A 15864-nucleotide genomic window follows, 5' to 3' on the forward strand; every position below is an offset into this window, starting at 1 on the left:
CAGAGCCATTTCTGGCTTCACCAGCTAAGAGTTTGGTGATAATGGCTGTATTCATTTCTTAGGGCTCCCATAGTCAAGTACCTCATGTCAAGTGGCTTACAATAGAAATTTATTGTTTCATTACTCTGGAGGCTAAAAGTCCAAAATGAAAGTGTTACCATGTACCCTCTGAAATTCTTCCTTGTCTATTGTTAGTTCCTGGTTGTTTGCCAGCAGCCCTTGGAATTCCTTGGCTTGTAGCTGTAGCACTTTTATTCCTGCTTCCACTATCACACAGCATTCTTCCCTCCTGTGTCTGCATCTCTTCTTAGAAGGACTCGAGTCATATCGGATGAAGGCCCTAACCTACTCCAGTGTGACCTCATCTCAACTACTGACACCTGTGAAGATCCAGCTTCCAAGTATAGTGACATGCTGAGGTACTGGGATTTGGCTTATCTTTTTGGAGGACACAATTCAAACCATAACAATTTCTAGCAACGCCAGTATTGTAGAGACTTCTGTAAGTGTTGTAATTAGAAATAAATAATATTTAACTTGTATTGTCTCTGTAAGACATAGCATACATGTAAACTCTTTGTTAGACCAAAAAAGTGAACTTTGTTTCAGTGGCTGTCACAGACGGGCTTCCCTGGGAAGCAGACGCTGAGTTGTAGGAAGGTTGTTGGAAGGTACACCTGTGGGGAGGGGAAGAGCTGAGAGCAGGATTGTGGACAGAGAGAGGAGCCGCAACACAGTCCCAGCCCAGGCCTCAGCAGACTCCGCAAAGAGCTATGGATCTGGGAGAGCCCTGAAGAGTTGTCAGGGGTCAAGCAATTATGGTCCCCCATTGACCAGTCATGGGATGAGAACCCCTTCCCCCGGGAAGGGGGCCATGACCTTCATCATGATGAGTGCCTCTTGCTAAAGCAATTCCCGGAGAGGAATTCAGCTGTGACCTGTCAACAGCTAGAGAATGAGTGCCCGGGAACTGAAGGGGGCAGCTCCCCACAGCCTCTACCATGACAGTTCTCTTACTCTGGACCGACATGAGATGACAATGCAAGTGGGGTTTAATGTATGCTATATATAGCATGGCCACTCAGCACCTGCTGGCATCCTCTGATCCATTAGCAGAAATACCTAATCCCAAAGATTCCACCACTCAACATAATCCACCCATCCTCATTTAATCACGATGCACTCATGCCTCCCCAACAGGAGACAAGGGAACACCACACTGTGGAGCTGCTCTTAGGGTATATCCAGCTGACAGCCATGCCTCTTCTAGGGGAAGGTTCTCAGGTCTGGTAACCTGTGGGCACAGCAGACTGGTTAAATAAACTGAGGCTTATCCACTCAATAGATCATTAAATTGAAGTTGTAGAAGACTATAGGAGAATAAAACAGCGTGCACCATATGATCCCATTTCTGGGGAAAGATACACATAAGGAAAAAAAAATCTATAAAAATGATTACTAAAATACAGTAGTTATTTCTGGACAGATGGATTATAGACTATTCAATCTTCCTCCTTTTGCTTAATTGTATTTCCTGGGTCAACCCAATAAATGTTACTTTTGTAATAGAGAAAAAATTCTTTTCCTCCCAAAGAGTAGACACACCTTGTGAGGAGTAGCCCTGTGGCTACATCAATCAGGTAGTGATTGGCTTAACCATCAGCAGCAGAAATCATGAATGGAGTTTCAAATGGAGTTTGTATACTAACAGTGGCCACTTCAGAGCCTGGGAAATTTAGGAAAGGATAAGTCTGGGTAAAAGGAGGAGGTCTCGACCCATGTTCAAAACAGGGGCCCCTAGCCACAGGTGACCACTGAGCACTTGAAATGTGGCTAGTTCCAACTGAGATGTACTTTAAATGTAAAATACAAGACTTCAGAGATTTTGTATTTAAAACTATCTCATTAATAATTTTTTAATATTACATCTTAAAAGGATAAAACATTGGAATGTTGGGTAAAATAAAACATGGTATTAAAAATAATTTATCCTATGACAGCCTCTTCAACAGCTGGTGTTGGCAAAACTGGACAGCTACATATAAGAGAATGAAACTGGATCATTGTCTAACCCTATACACAAAAGTAAATTCAAAATGGATCAAAGACCTGAATGTAAGTCATGAAACCATAAAACTCTTAGAAAAAAACATAGGCAAAAATCTCTTGGACATAAACATGAGCGACTTCTTCAAGAACATATCTCCCCGGGCAAGGGAAACAAAAGCAAAAATGAACAAGTGGGACTATATCAAGCTGTAAAGCTTCTTTACAGCAAAGGACACCACCAATAGAACAAAAAGGCATCCTACAGTATGGGAGAATATATTCATAAATGACAGATCCGATAAAGGGTTGGTATCCAAAATGCATAAAGAGCTCATGCACCTCAACAAACAAAAAGTAAATAATCCAATTAAAAAATGGTCAGAGGAGCTGAACAAACAGTTCTCCAAAGAAGAAATTCAGATGGCCAACAGGCACATGAAAAGATGCTCCACATGGCTAGTCATCAGAGAAATGCAAATTAAAACCACAATGAGATACCACCTTACACCAGTAAGGATTGCCACCATCCAAAAGACAAACAACAACAAATGTTGGCGAGGTTGAGGAGAAAGGGGAACCCTCCTACACTGCTGGTGGGAATGTAAATTAGTTCAACCATTGTGGAAAGCAGTATGGAGATTCCTCAAAGAGCTCAGAGTATAAATACCATTTGACCCAGGAATTCCACTCCTAGGAATTTACCCTAAGAATGCAGCAGCCCAGTTTGAAAAAGACATATGCATTCCTATGTTTATCGCAGCACTATTTACAATAGCCAAGATATGGAAACAACCTAAGTATCCATCAGTAGATGAATGGATAAAGAACATGTGGAACATATGCAGAATGGAATATTATTCAGTCATAAAAAGAAAGCAAATCCTACCATTTGCAACAACATGGATGGAGCTAGAGGGTATTATGCTCAGTGAAATAAGCCAGGCAGAGAAAGACAAGTATCAAATGATTTCACTCATCTGTGGAGTATAAGAACATAGAAAAAAACTGAAGGAGCAAAACAGCAACAGACTCACAGAACCCAAGAATGGACTAACAGTTACCAAAGGGAAGGGGACTGGGGAGAATGAGTGGGAAGGGAGGGATCAGGGGGGGTGGGGGGAAGAAAGGGGGCATTATGATTAGCATGTATAATGTGGGGTGGGGGTGCTCAGGGAGGGTTGTACAACACAGAGAAGACAAGTAGTGATTCTACAGCATCTTACTACGCTGATGGACAGTGACTGTAATGGGGTATGTGGGGGGGGGGGGACTTGGTGATGGGGGGAGTCTAGTAAACATAATGCTTCTCATGTAATTGTAGATTAATGATACCAAAAAAAAAATAAAATAAAATAAAATAAAAATAAGTTCTCCTGTTTCTTTTGTACAGTGCTGATTTAGACACTTGGGAGGAAACCTAAATTCTCTGGCATACCTTTCAAAAGTAAAAGCAATATGAAAAAATAATTGCCTCTTAGGACACCTACTAGCCTTACCATTCTTTTGGTGCTTCCATACGCTAACCACTGAAAAGGGCAGCAGTTGACAGATGAGCACATCAAATGAACTCTCGGCACTGTAAGGCAAAATGCAACCCACACCATTGGTGTACATGTCAATCTACATAATTGAAACCTATCAACTCAGGGCAAGTTAAGGAAACACCACTTCAAAATAGAAAGCCATGCCACATTTCTCTGGGAAGAGCCCTCAGGCCTGTCACAGGTGCTGTACAGGGACCGTCCATTTGCGCCTGTGCACTAGATGTTGACTTCACGTGAACTGACCATTTGACAAGAAGATTCTGACCCATTCCCAAGGAAGAAAATCAGTGATTTGGGAAAAGGCTCATAAGGAGTAATGGTTCCCTCTTAATAACATATATTGCTTTATTGTGGTTAATTTGTCTCTTGACTTTTAAGTGTCCAAAATTAAGATGCAATCAACAGTTTCTCCTCCTGAGATGTTTATATGGAAAAGCACAAACTGTTTACAATTCATGCAAATCAACCTAAACCTGGATAAACTTTTATAGTTTTAGGTGATGTTTACAGAATTTCAGAGAATGCTAAATACATCTGTTAGCATTTCACCTTCTCAGTTGTCTGTGGGGTATTTTTGCTATCAGCAATTTACAACAGAGTAAAATTTGGACCCTAGATTATTTCAAAAGCCCCTATCAGGACCAACTTTTTGTTAGGCAGAATAAGATACAAATAGATATATCAGATTCTCTTAACCCTTCAAGCTGCTTCACTATCCCAAGACTTATTGTGTCTTGAGACACTGTAGGGCAGTATTTTCCTGAAGTAGCCAAACCACAGGACACAGGAAGTGGGAAGACTCCAGGCATTTGCTCCTATGGGAAATGAAGTCCTGTGAGAGCAGGGAAGATGGTATGTTCCTTCAGGGAAGGACAGCTTCTGTTGAGGCAAGTAATAGAGGGAGGCAGGTAGATAGAGTTCAAGGTCCCTGTAAGTTTTAAGGCCCTTGTAAGTTCCAAGAAGCTTCAGGGCCCTTCTAAGTTTCAAAGCCCTTGAAAGTTTCAAAAAGCTCCAATCCAACTCAACCATTCAAAAGAACGATTAGTTAGCTTGACCTCAGCTTTGATTGGTTATGCCCTATGCAAATGAAGTATTGAACTTTCAGCCAATCAAGAGTGGGTGGTGATGTCATCAGTTCAGTTCTCTATTTGTTCAGGAGTGGGTGGGACATCTTCTCAGGAGGCAATATAAACCCCAGATACCACAGCCCTCACAGTGACCTCTCTTGGAGTCCCTCCTGAGTAGCAGGACCTTTATATTTTCACTCATTAAGAGCTTTGCTGGTTGCTCCGTACTCTTGTCTGCTGGCTTCATCGCCTCTGAGACATAATCCTGGGAAAAACAACATCTCAGCTGGTAACTGTTCTGGTAAGTCGAAGTCTGAAGGGTGGAGATTGAGCCTCTGATTCACCACTTGATCTTAAGAAAAGTCCACACGGCCTTCCCCTAAGCAGGCTCACGTTTCCCATCTTTAGCAAGACTGGGGCTCCTTGAATGCTCTGTCAATCCTTCCTCACTCTGACACTTCCTGTTTTTCCTCCTACACAAAGCCTGGTTCATTTTTCTACAACAGAGCTCTGTCCAAGTCCAGCTTTCCTCTCAATTCCCTAGAGCATTAAAACTAGGAACTTTGAAAATCTTTTAGGTCAAATCCCTCACTTTACAAATCATGTAACAGACTCAATGAGGTAAGATGGCTTTCCTAGGGCCATATATTTAATAATTTGTTTCACACTCACTTTCATAGTTGCATAATCTATTGACCATGACCATATATACACATTTTCAGTCCCAACTTCAAATGTTTTGTGTAGTCATCAGGTCACATTAAGAATTTCACTATCTAAAAAACATTGCAAGTACTACTACAGACATGTTAAGAGGGACCTTCTGGAGCAATAAGTTTATTCCTGTTACTAAATCCAAGTTTTCAACTCTGAAGCATTGGTTTTTAACTTCTTAGGGTAATGGACCACAATTAGGAAACTGATAAAAAGTTTTGGGCCCCCTACACATAAAAATATTTATGTAGAAACAAGATTTTGCTCCAACAATTTAAATATGCAGTGCAAGACAATGAAAACTGTTGATCTGATAAGTAGAAATGTCAGCATGTCTGCTACATGGCCAGGGAATATTTTTAAATGGCTCTTAAATCATAAGAAAAATTTGCAAATATTTTTGTAGTATGACAGACTTATAGAGTACATTTAATCTTGATAAGAACCCTGTGAAGTAGGTATCATTACCCCAATTTTACCCATGAGGAAACCACAGCCCAAGAAATCTGGAGATGTGTGGGAGTTCACACAGCTAATACAGGCAGTACAGGCTTTTTGTTTTCTTATTCAACACTTCTTCACATCTAGTATTTTCAGTTTGGAACAGGGTCCTTGCTAGCCTCCCAGGGGAAACTCAATGGCAAACCCTTTCAACAAGCAGTTCTCTTTAAAACAAATGTGAGGAGTCTCTGAGGGACTTGGATTGGAGCCCATCACACTATTTATAGCTGCATTCTCCAAGCATTAGGCTCAGGCAAGGATACCAGGAAGTATGACATTAAAATTGCAGGCTTTTGTGCACAGAAACTCAACACTATTGAAAGGGAAACAAAAGCAGAGGCCAGAAGTGGTAAGACAAAAGGGTTTTGGGGTATTGTTTTGTTTTGTGAATTATCTGGCCTTTTCCCAAAGAACATTAGTTACTGTTACAAGGAGAGACAGAATTATCTAGAAAAAGCAGTACACACACCAAGAGGGAAATATGAAAGTCAGAAAACAAACTTCCAAACCTTTTTATAAAGATGCTGGGAAATTTGCTAAATGACCATAGAGAAACACTTCCAAGCAGAGAAAAGCAGGATAAAAACCCCAATCAATCCATAAACCAGAGGTTCTGGAATATCCAGGCACTTCCTGGTCATATTCCTGATAATCCAGAATGCAGCTAGGTATTAATTACCCATCCAACCACTGTGACAATTTTTTGGAAGTTTTCCATCGCCCATGGCAAATGAGAAAAGCATGGTGGTGCTGTTCTTGTTTTAGTAAAAGTACTTATCCAACTTAAAGCTCTGTCCATCATTATGGACCTCAGCAACCCTCTCTTCAAAATGTTTGGTAGGATGACAGCAACACAGCCACTGTCCTTCACCTGGTTTTGTGTCTGGGTTAGAGTATCTTTCCAGCTGGTGCCTTAGTTCCACGTTCTTTAGGGCTCTGGCCAGGCAACCTTAAGCCATTCCCCCAGTTAACTTCAAAAACAACTAATACCTTCAAAACAAACCATGTAGGAAAGGTTAGGATTCAATTCTAACCCAAAAACCGTGTTCCCCACAACTCTGGAAACTCAGCTGCTTTTCAATGGCTGCTTTCATATCCAAACCTAGATTTATAACAAACCCTGCCTCCCTCAGAAGGCCCACATTCTGGAACTCCGTATACCATGCATCTCAAAGGGTATGGAAGTTTTTTAAATAACAGCACAAAAGCACCTTCCCCAACAGGCTCCCTCATCAAGGGGTGAAAACATACGAGCTTTTTGTTTGCTCCCTCCCCTAGCCTCAGCAAAGACCCTCAAACCACCATTAAACACTGCTAGTTTCTTCTGCAAGAGGGTTATCTGTTCTTTGGTCTTTGAGCTTCTTGGACTTCACCCATAATTGGATACCAAAGTGCTTACTTTATTTTTTTGTTGTTGTTATTTTGAGATAAGGCTGTTTCTTCTTTGTTTTGTCTTTTCTAACTACCTCATAACTTCCTCTTTCTCCCTTTTGCACATGGCGTGTTGACCAAGAGAGCCCAAAGTGCGTTGCAGCCAGATCACCCGCAGCAGCACAGAGGTACTTCAGGGCAATGAGCGGTGGAAACATTGCCCCTCCCGCTGTGCCTGTGGGGGTGGCGCCTGGACCACAGGAAGCAGCCTGGCCCTGACTCACTGCAGACTCCTGTCCAGTACCTGTAACACCCCACCCCTCAAGTTACCACCCAAAGAGAAACCATGAGGAGGGTCTGAATCCTTAGACCACACATATCAGCTGGTCTTCCACCCTTAGCCCAACAGCAATTGCAAAGGGAACTCCAGAACCCATCCTGGGGGTCTCCATTTTGTATAAGGCTGTCTTTGGACGCGCATTTCTCACCCCATACCTTTCACTTAGCCATGACATCCTCTCTCCACTACAAACGAACTCTTCTGCAGCAGGAAATGAGTCTTGTTATCTTTCATCCTCAGTGTCTAGCTAGGACTTGGTAAAGAGCAGGCATTCAGTGTTTGTAAAGAAGAGGGAGGAAAGTGGAGAAGGAAGGAGGTCTAGTCTTTCCTGTTTTGTCTCTGGTTTTCTCACAAGTTTCTGCAACTGTCTTCTCTCTCTTCTTAACCTTTGCCCTGTCCTAATGTTTGTTTATCTTTTTTTCATATAGTCTTTACCTAAATTGATTTTTCTCCTACTCATTCTCTCTATGGCTGTCGTCTAACTACTCTGACATTTTTATTCTCTGTCTACAATGTCATCTTGGTTTTTCCTTTGTTACTCTGGTTTTGTCACCCTTTCTATGCCTCATCTATTTTCTCTTCATGGTATGAACAGACCTCAGGCAAATGAAAGTGGGGGCAACAGCTAAGAGGAGAGTTTCACAAAGGCAGGGCCCACAAGGTCCAGTAAATAGAAGTAATTATTCCCTTTACCCCTTGTCTTCCTTGGTCCAAAGGCTGAGAAATTTCCATTCGTCTTCTAACCTATCCTTTGGCTTCTTCAGTTGCCCCAAAGCTCTTTCAGTTGCCATCAACCTAGGAACTGACACTTTGAAGGGTGTGTATCCTCACTCAGCATGGGAACAACCGGCGCTTTGTATCTCAGCATGCCGCTCCAAAGATACACTCCAGGTCCGGTTTTGAGTGACAAGAACCCCAACTTGCTCCCCAAAGGTGGGGAAGAGTCCTTGCTCTACCCCATGACCCCATTTTCTGATCAAAATCCAATCTCCCACAGGCTGATGCCTCCCCCTTCTCAGTTCTAATCTGGGTTTCAAAGGTTTTTGGCCTCCTCAGATGATCTTTCAAATAAAGGGACAAAACAGGATTCTTATGGTTTCTTGCAGGCTCTCATTAGAATCTAGCAAGCTTTACCACCTAGTCTAGCAGCACAGAGGGCAGGTTTTCAGGGTGGGAACTAACGGCTCATGCTAACTTTAGGCACTTCGGTGATGCTAAAATGGAGGGGAGAGCTAAGCAATAAAAGAAATAAGTCACTGAAAAGACTTCCATTTTAGGATGCACAGGTATAATTGACACTGTGCACCTCATACCCTTCCTGGTAGGAAAAAGATCTAATAAGCAAGTCATGGAGGTGCCATTTACAGCAACTACCTGCCTAACAAAGAATATCAGGCACCGTCCTCCGCCAGAGACTCCTGCCACCACTTGCCAGTTGAATACTGAAGAGTCTTCAATCTCAAGATTGGATCCCAAATTCTCAACAGCCCTTAAAACTACATTTGGACTGCTGTTATCTCTGAAATATTGTTTCTATCTTGCAGGGCTACTTACAGAGGCAGGGTACTAATTCAGAAGAAAGGAAGAAGTAATTTTCTTTTAATACTACACATGTCCCTGAGGTCGGGAATGACTGTCTAGTGATGTCCCACCCTCTTTCCTTTGGGTCTCTGGCAATGGTGGTAAGTCTCTAATTACTACCATTGACCTGAACATGCATATATAGGCTTAACATATTTTAAAATAGGTTTTTAGAGTGCTGCTACTACAAGAAGTTAAAGGCAGCCTTTCTAGCCTCCCTAGTTGGTATCTATTTCACTTTCCCAGTTCTGGACTCAGGAAAAGCACCCCCGCCCCCCAGTCCCACAATGCCCAGGGATTGTGGTAAGTCTACACCCAGATTCAGTCTAATATCATTTCAGGGTTCTACCTTAGGACCACCACAGGTGTTTGCCTCATTATCAGACAGACTCTAGAGCCTCATGCAGCTCATCCACCCTACTTGACCTTACAAGCCAGAATGTCTACAGTAGAGAGCACAATGAACTCTCTTAAGGCAATATTTTTGTTTAATCCCCTGAACCTAACAGTTCACTTAACTGTTAAGGACTTCAGCAATGACATCAAAGTGATTTAAAAGTCATTTTGGGAATTAGTTTTCCTCCTATCTAGTAAGAAGGGGTTGAGGAGGTCTATTGTTGTATCATAAGAGTTGAGAGAGTAAGAGAGCTTTGATAGGGAAAAAAAAAGGAACTGAAGAAAAACAGGTATGTCCTGAACAGTAGAACCACCTAGGCTTGTCTGGTGGTGATAAGAATCTGTGAATGGGTGCAGAGGCTGAATGGGTGGAACCCTAATTGGTTTAGGCTCCACTAAATTGATGGCTAGGGTCCCAAGGAGCTCACTCAGTGAGCAGGAAGCATGTCTGCTCCCCTCTGGTAATCAGGAAAGCTGGCTAAAAATTCTCAGCCTGAGCTAAAGAGAAGTTATTTGCCTTGTGGGCAACTCAAAGTATTTATGGGTGAACTACAAATTGCACCCAATTTAACATTCACTGTATAACCTCCCCACTTCCCAAAACATTGACATTTTCCAGAGGTCCCTGCAAAGGCCACCACACAGGTCAGTTGCATTATTTAAGAAGGCTTGTGCAGATCTCATCTAATAATCTTAGAGACATTTTTTTTCCCCTGAGACTACTGTCACCACAAGAATATATGGCTCTGTTACAGTTCAAGGCCTGGGCAACAGTTTTGGTTTTGTATTCTCCAACCCTACAGAGCCACCCAGCAGGCCTGAGACGGTGTGAGGGTGCCTGGCGACCTTCGAGTCCTGCCACCCAGGGACAAGCAGCAAGACTAAGAGAAGGAGGCAAAGTGGGGTGGCGGAGAAGGTAAAGACCAACACATTCCAATGGCAGCCTGTGGCCTCTGACTTGGGGGTCTCCTGGCGATTGGCCAGGGATGCCAGCCTTCCGGGGCTTCTAGGCAGGGGCCCAGCCAATGGCAAGCTGGACATCTGCAACGTCAGTAGCTCCGCCTTCCACATTTGCGGGTCTTCATACATTTGAGCCACGAGCCCTGGGGCCTCACGCCGGCCGTCGCCCTGGGCTGCGCGGTGCTGCACAGCCCGGGCCCTGTGCCCCGTGCGGTGGCTTCCGGCGGCGGTTTCCTCCCGATCTCCCCGCACAGCGGCTCGGCCCCACGTGGGCCCACTGAGCGCCGGGAGATTAGCTCCACCCGTACACAGAGAGGCTCCTTTCTCACCAGCCCCTCCAGCCTCGTTTTCCTGGTCTGAATTGGTGGGACAGCCTCAGACTTCTCTAAATTACGGGGACGGGGCTCCATTTCTTGCCCCTCATTCCTCCCTGGAACCTATCTCTCCCTTTTCCTCCTCTTATCTGCGCAGAGGCCCCCCTTCCGTTCCTCTTCCTGCCGCTGTCCCAGCCAGCGCGCTCGCCCTCATCTGAAGACAAGGAGGGTCTGCTGAGGAAAGGTGGCCCATTCTCCTCCCCGGAGGCCCGCCACCTCCCCCAGACTGCTCGCTGGTTCTGAGGTATCTGTTCCCCAGTCACTCCCATCTTGCTGGCCCTTCCTGGGTCTTAGTGGCATTTTCTGTATCATCACCTGCTCCCAGGTCTCAGTCACTTACCACAGATCCTTTACCCTGGTCCTCCAAGTCCCAGAGGGCTTGATTAAGTTCATGGGAAATAATACCACTCTCTGTATTGTCTTTGTGTTTGGTTTATTAAACTCTTACATTTAATAACTGCCATTTTAAAAACCATTATTACTTGAGCATGTACTCATTGATGATAGGTTTAATTATTTAACATCCCCTATATTAAATTATAATTAAAAAGTTAGTATGCTTGAGTCTTTCTGATCACTTTAATGGCTTAAGCAGACCCAACTTAAATTTCTTAGAAAACTAATAATAGCTTTATAACCCCCTGCCCCCAAAGGCAATAATTATGCTTCATTTCTTACACTTACTCTTTCCTAGAGTGGAGGAATAGAGAGATGCCCAAATAGGGCTAGTAGTTATTTGTGAGTGATGAAGTGATTGTTTTCCATATCCTCTTTATTATCTGTATTTTCTACAGAGCAAAAATATTTTCAATTTGAAGAGAGCAGAAGACAGGAGGAAACTGGGAATGTGGAAGAACAGACCAAGCTCTTTGACCAGCTGATCAAGGGCTATTCATCTGCTCTTTGGGGGACCTCCCCTAATACTCCCAGTCCTTGCCCAAAGTGTGGTTCTAACAAAAAGGAAAATGCATGGGCAGTGTAGGGCAGGGGGTGGAGAACTGGTATGGAAAATGTTAGCGGAGATTCAGACCATGGCTTGGGGGCAGAGGAACCTGGGAGATTCACTGTGCTTTTCCAAGAGAGGGACCAGTCTGTCCAGCTTGCACACTTGTGAGCGTGTGCAAGGAAAGCAAATGGAAGAGTGAATTGGGAGCTGATTTCCCTGTCACCACATTTTATCTGTTCAATCCTTGGAATGTCACAAGCAATAAGGCCAGATTCCAAATTAAGGCTACTAAAGTATTTAGAATAATTTGGGAGGGTCTACAGGATAAGATTTGGGCTTTGATATCAGACAGGACCAGTTTTCATCTAAGCTCTCCCACCTGTGAGGTATACAACCTTGGGCAAGTTATTATCTAAACACAGAGACTCTGAGTTTTTTATCTCTAAATGAGTGATAACAGCGCTTGGTGTGATGATTACCATACATCAGGTGCCTGCCACGTAGTCAGTGCTCAGCCAATGAGAGTTAGCAGCCCCCTTCTGGCTTCCCGGCCCTTGTCTAACCCAGGAGTCTGTGGCCTCCTTTCGCATCTGTCTTGTTCTCATCTGTGTCCCCGACATTTTGTATGAACTCTGTATGAGACAGCAGAGTGAAGATGTTCCCCTTTTCAAAGTGCCCTTTGTAAACGCTAAGGAACGGTGCCTCCTGACCTTCAGAGTCCCTTAAGGAGCGCCAAGGTCCAGAGCCCTGGGGCTCTGGAGGAATCTGACCAGCGTCGGAGGGTGCATCTTCCCCCAGGGGGCATGGAGAGTCTCACCCAGGCTCTGATCCAACTTTGTAAATGTGCAGTGCCCAGCTGAGGGCCAAGGGCCAAAGGGCCTGCCTGTCCCCAGCCAGGGCTGACCTGACTGGCTCCAGACCCTTCTATGCTCCCTGAGAGGAAAGACTTCAGCCGCAAGATCCCGGGATACTGTCCTCTCCTCCCCAGGCAGAACTCCTCTCCTCCGCAGCAAGGAGGCTGCAGTCCTGGGACCCAGTCTGCCCTGGATCTTTGCCTGAAGTCCTGCCTCCCCAGCAGGGCCCCGTCATCCACCTCCCTTCTCCCTGCTTCCTCCCTTCTCCCTGCCTCCCAGCTGGACCCCAGAGGGTGCTCTTCCCCTGCTGCCTCTGCCCTTCTCCCTGTGAGTACCTAGGCCCACAGCACTCAGCCCCCCCAGCACCCCAACACACTGGTCCTGCAGCTTCCTTTTATTGTCAAGAGATTCCCTGACCTGGCAGAGTGACCTTGCAGTCACATGGCACCCGCTCAACCTCCCTTCGGCACACTGCCCCACTTCTGTGTCCTCCTCCCCAGTGTCCTGGGGCATCAGTAACTGGGAACCTTCAGATCTAGACTGTCCGTGGAGACAGGGACTTGATGGGGAGGGGCCCCTGGAGACCCACTCTCCCGTCCAAGCCCACTTTGCTTGCTTACCCCACTAGCCAGGTGTGCCTGAGCAGCTGGGTGTGGTCATGTCTCTGTGACCTGTGTGGAATTTGTGGGGGAATGAAAACATATTTAAACAATTTTCATTTACAACTAAAGAAACATGCATTTAATTATGAGTGCCAGGAACTGGAATGTAATGACAAGAAGAATTAAAAAACAATTTCTAAATTAACAAGGGGAAAGGGGAGGATACATGGAAAATAAGGAAACACAAAAGGGATACAGTTAAATGGTAACAAAGTAGGATTAAAGGAATAACAGGACCACAACAATATAACAGTTCTTGTGAAATGTGAACAAGCTGAACTTTCTTATTAAAAGAGACCATGTGACTGGTTAAAAAAGAAACTATTATATACTGTTGAAGAATACACTAAAAATGCTTCCAAAAAACCTAAAAGTAATATATAAATGCAATTGTATAGATACAAATATGAAATATATATACAAGAAAGCAGTAATAGTATTAATATGAGCTAGGTTGAATAAATTATCAAAAATTCATAAACACCTAACATTATAGCATATCAAGCAAAAAAATATTCAACAGGCAAGGAGAACTTTTTTTTATTAAAGTGTCATTGATACACACTCTTATATTGGTTTCAAATATACAACACAGTAGTTCAACAGTTATCCATGTTACTAAATCCTCACACCCTCTGGTGCAGTCACTTTCGACATAGTAAGATGTTACACAATCATTAACTGTATTCTCCATGCTGTACTACTGTCCCTTATATTGTGATTGCGAATTATTGTGCCCCTTTATCCCCCTCCTACTACCCCACCACCCCAACCCCTCTCCCTTGGTAACCACTAGTCCCTTCTTGGTGTCCATGTGTCTACTGCTATTTTGTTCCTTCTGTTTTGCTTTGTTTTTATACTCCACAAATAAGTGAAATCATTTGGTATTTGTCTTTCTCTGCCTGGCTTATGTCACTGAGCATAATACCCTCTAGATCCATCCATGTAGTTGCAAATGGGAGGATTTCTTGAAAACTTCATTTTTAAAGTACAGTTATGGTGGGAGATTTAAAATACCTCCTTATGAATCCTTTTGTCATTTCAAAAATTAGATAAGATGATCTTAGAATTCATGTGGGAGAGTAAATATCTAAAATACTTAAGAGGGTCATAGGAAGAAAGGCTATTGAGGAATCTTATCTCATGAAATGTGGCATATATTCCTCAGGAGAAAGACTAAAGGCGAAGGCTTGGCCCAGGAAGGCCAGGGCCCTGCTGCGCCAGTGGAGAGGGCTGTCCTGAGCTTAGCTGCTGGAGAAGCGACGCAGGATCGAGGAGGGAGACCAGGGCAGAGTGGGCCCTGCTGAGGCTCTGGTTGGTGTGGAAGCCGCACGTTGAAGTATACCGTGGCTCATCTTTCTTCCTCTAGAGTTGGAGAACATGGAAAGAAACAAAGGGTATGATAGGGCTGGACTGTGTTCGAATATTCATTCAATGAAAAGATACTGCAGGCATGGTACTGAGCAATCACTTTTGCCAGGTAATAATGTCGTTTTTCTTTGGCCACAGCTGCTAGAGGAGATATTTTCCTTCAGGAGAATAAATAAACTTCACAGCTCAGACTTAAAGGTGCTTGGAACTGATTGGGTCTCTCAGAAGCCAGCCCCAGTTTCTCAGATGCAACCAGAAAAGCTGGAGTACCGTCTGTCATCCAGGACTCATATTTCCATCCCCATCCTATATGTCTATAAATATGCATGTATATATGAATGAAATGTGTCTATGTGGAACTATCTATATACACATCTAGCTAACTTTATACATGTACATATACCCATATGTAATACATACATGCACATACACATATATACACATACATATGAATGAAACATTTCACCTCTCAAGTACAGATAAGGCCTCCTTGCACAGGTAATTACCCACTGATACGGAGCTGAGCAGCTCTCCACCCCTGAGCAATGCCTATTGATATGCAGATGCACTATAGCCACACTTCTCTCCACCCCTGAGGATGCAGACACACTAAGGCCAAGCAAGATATTCTGGAAATATTACAGTTTTACCCACACCTCTTTTAAGGATTTTTCAGAAATGTGACAAAGGGCTGGGTTATTGTTTATTTGCTAACGAGTATGTTAAGAAACCTACTTTTCAACTAATTGGGTTTTAAAATGCAATCTTATCTTCAAGATGGGATCCTTCCCATTTTTACTAGTTGTTTATGAGTGGACTTGGTAAAGTTAAAAAAATAAGCTGGGCCTTTTAGCAGGCTAAAGTAAATCTTACAATGGCATGATCTAATTGGCACAATCATGCATAGGCTATGCTGAGATACTTTTCTTTGTCTGGGGAGTATTCAAACTTCTGGGCCAAGTTACTTCTGGCCTTTGAGCTTTCTATTTTTAACTCATTGACTCTGGGTCTTTTCTGTCTCTGATTTTAACTGGTTAACTTTTTGAGTGTCTTTTAGTGGGCTTTCCTGGCCTTATTCTCTTTTCACCCCACTCATATCTATATATCTATATCTATATCTATATACCATCAATT

The sequence above is a fragment of the Manis javanica genome, chromosome 8 (genome assembly GCF_040802235.1).
Source record: "Manis javanica isolate MJ-LG chromosome 8, MJ_LKY, whole genome shotgun sequence".
In the NCBI taxonomy this organism is placed as follows: Eukaryota; Metazoa; Chordata; class Mammalia; order Pholidota; family Manidae; genus Manis; species Manis javanica.